This window comes from Microtus ochrogaster, linkage group LG9 (assembly GCF_000317375.1).
Source record: "Microtus ochrogaster isolate Prairie Vole_2 linkage group LG9, MicOch1.0, whole genome shotgun sequence".
Taxonomy (NCBI): Eukaryota; Metazoa; Chordata; class Mammalia; order Rodentia; family Cricetidae; genus Microtus; species Microtus ochrogaster.
The window spans coordinates 34,178,438-34,181,888 of NC_022034.1; the positions used below are offsets into that span (position 1 = coordinate 34,178,438).

At 40.7% G+C, this 3,451-nt stretch overlaps 1 protein-coding gene across 1 annotated transcript in view; it reads right to left on the minus strand.

The window, feature by feature from the left end:
* Positions 1-3,451, minus strand: part of Tbc1d32 (TBC1 domain family member 32) — a 192,225-nt gene that overhangs the window by 174,368 nt on the left and 14,406 nt on the right. The gene's annotated exons all lie outside the window — the stretch shown is intronic.

Sequence of the window (3,451 nt, forward strand, 5' to 3'; positions counted from 1 at the left end):
GTGAAAAAATCCTGAAGTAAAACCCTCCATCTGGAAAAAGGTTTATAATACACCGACAGGCTTCCCCAGAGCTTTGCGCAGTTGCTCACTTAGCACTTAGAATGGTTCTGGAAGAAGCATTCCCTGATGACACGGTGGCGATCTGTCTGCACTCACCACCACCCTCTACACTACCTCTCTGTGATGGCATGACATCATTGCTGGCAGTTCAGAAACTGCTACAATCCTTCCTCCCTCTCTTCACCAGGATTTCCTGAGCTCAGCCTAATGTCTGACTGAGGGTCTCAATATGTTTCCATTAGAAGCCTCTTAATAACTGGTCTATCATAAGACCCATGCCACAAGAGTAAACCCACCCCTGCCACTCCCTGGAGCATCAGGACCACAGGCTGGCTGTTCCAAAGACCTGGGACAGAACCAAACATGACTGGAGAAGAAAATAATGTCAGTGTAATGTTGCCTAATGATACTCTGCTACACTCATAGAGTAGTGTCTAGCCCAATACAAATCTATTAAATGAGAGTTCATAGTCAGTTAATTCCACTGTATCTGTCCTCCTCAATTCTACCTGCATTTGTCTTTTTCCCACTTTATGAAGTATATTAGAAAAAAAAAACAAAACCTGGGACTAGAGGAGAAGGTCGGTAGCACAGCCCTTTCCTATTATGTGCATGGCTCTGGATTCAGTCTTTAACACTACACGTCCAAGTACACACGAGTGTGCACACACAAGCACATACACATACACAAAAGCATACAAAGAAAAAAAGGAAAAGGCATAACATAGTTTAAATCTGTTCCCAACTCTATCAAATTTCTTTGTCTTCCTAAACACAGCCATGTTTCTCCTGAAAAAAAGCTTTTAAATATTCTACAACTCTTTGTTATAGCATTCATAATATGTCTAGTGCCTGACTTAAAGCTGACCTGCACTATATTAAGCTCTGTATTTTGTATTATGTCTTATCATTGGATGGATATAAATAGCCACAGAGACTCACTAGAATGTCCTTAACCAGCGCATGTGAAGTGTCTGCTACAGTACACAAGCGCTGGTTTTTCGGTGGTTCTAGACATTTGCTGGATGAAAACCCCTGAGGGTATTAAAGCAGTACCTGTGGGCTGATCTGCAAAGGACCACATGGATCTGTTGTTGGTAACAGGTGTGACCGTAACAATGTAAGAAGCTTCCAAGAGGAATTAAGATGTGTTTGTATGTGCTAAAGCAGGAACTGAACAAATCATTTCTGAGCATAGTATAAAGGAGAAAAGCAAGAACAAAAGATGGTCAAAACTCTTGGTCTAAAGAGGCCAACAGTGTTTAGTCTTTGTCCCAGCTTTTACTGTCAATTTGACACAACCACAATGAGAGTCATCGCAGAAGAGGTAACTCTGAGGAGCTGCCTCCATCAGATTGGCCAATGGGCATGTCTATGAAATATTTTCTTAATTGATCATTGGTATGAAAGGACCCAGCCTGCTGTGGGTATCACTATCTTCACAGAGGTACCTGTAGACACAAATCCATAGGGAATTTTCTTACTTAGAAATAGATGCGGGGGTGACTGGCCCATTGTGGGCACTGCCACCTCTGGGCAGGGGGCCCTGAGTAGAATATGAAAATAGGCTGAGCAAGCCATGAAGAGCAGGCTAGTAAAGAGCATTGTCCCATGGCTTTGCCTTCAGCTCCTACCTCCAGGTTCCTGCCCTGGCTTCCCTCCCTGATACAGTATGACTTGAGAGCTGCAAGCTGAATCAAGGCCTTTCTTCCTCAGATTGTTTTGGGTCCCGGTGTTTCATCACAGGAAGGAAAACCATAACCGGGACACCGGCAAAAACACTCACCCACACTAAGTAAAAATAAATATATCATTTTTAAAAAATTCAAAAAGAAAACTGAGGCACAGAAGAGGTTAAGAGCCAAGGTCTTAGCTCACCGATGCCATGGCCATTGATTATTTCAGGACAGACTGACTTAGTTCAGGACAGATTCTGAATGAACGAGGCTCACCTGGAGCAGCTTCTATGAGTACCTCTAAAATTTTTGACATGTGCATCTACTTATAGTTAAACCAGAAATACAGAAGAAGGTAATTTCAAAACAAAGAAAAAAATGTTTTTTTGGTTATTTTTGTTTTTTAAAGAGAAAGGATTTATTTGGATCACAGTTCTAGGATGCAGTTTATCATTGCAGGGAAGTCAAGGCAACAGGCACTTTGAGCAATTGGTCATATTTTATCCATAGTCAGGAACAGAGAGCAATGCATTATTACACACAGTATACTTTCTTCACTCTTAAACAGCTCAGAATGAACTAATTAAATGTTTATTTTATATTTGTAAGTGTGCATGTGTGTGTGTGTGCATGTAAGTGAACGTGAGAAAAAAATGTTTTGATGTTTTCAGATTTTAAGCTTATTCTAAAATTTCCTAGCTGTTTTAGTTATAATGACTAAAACAAAGAAAATGCACTTTCCTTTAAAAGCGCAAAATTTAATAAAGTCTGTCTATTAATAACTCAAGCTATGAGGACGCACTTAAGTATGCATAAAAAGAAATATTAACATGGCCAATCAAAGTAATTACTTTATTTGTCTGGAACCAAATTGTTTCAAGGGAATAATACCAAAACAAGCAAACAGGCAAACACAAGCTCACACCTGCCCTACCCAGGTTTTCTCCCAAACTATCTATTTTTCTCAGGCTGGACAATGATATTACTCTCATTCGTAAAAATTTTACCTACAGTCCCCTTTCATATTTATATTTTTATAAATAATAAGTCTATATTTTTAAGATTTTAGGCTGCTGCTTTTCTCTCCTTACCAAACAATCAGAAAAAGGAAAAATGAACTCATCAACCAGAGCGGCCAAAGCTGGCGGAATCTGCCACAGGTCGGTCGTGCTATGACTGACCTTGCTGCTTTGACAGCTGAAAACTGTGGTCCCCACGCCACCGTGGAATCCTCTCCAGAACACTGCAAAGTCTGGAGGATTCCAGAAGGTGCCAAAAAATTAGTTAAGCTCAAGATATTAAAACTTGAGGAATTGTGGCAAAATAATAATAATACATTCGGAGAGCTGAAAGCCCACATTCAGAAAAACAGAGGAACAGCTGTATTCCCAGTATAGGCAAAAGGAACTCAACAAAATTCGAACTGGAAGAACATATATCCTATAACTATTGCCAGGGGGAAAAAATAATCCATTCCCTTGCCTTTCCCAGTTCCTAGAGCCTGTCTGGTTTCCTAGCCACGTCCTACTTCATCTTCAAGCCAGCAGTCACATTGGTCCAACCTTGGCGGCCTGTATGTTCAGCCACTTGTGCTTTTCTTACATAAACCCCTGTGATTTCCCAGGCCCAGTGAACCCAAGTCATTTCTCCACATGAAAACCCTTAACTTAATAGTTTATCAGTAAAGGGGGCTGGAGAGAAGGCTCAGCAGTTAA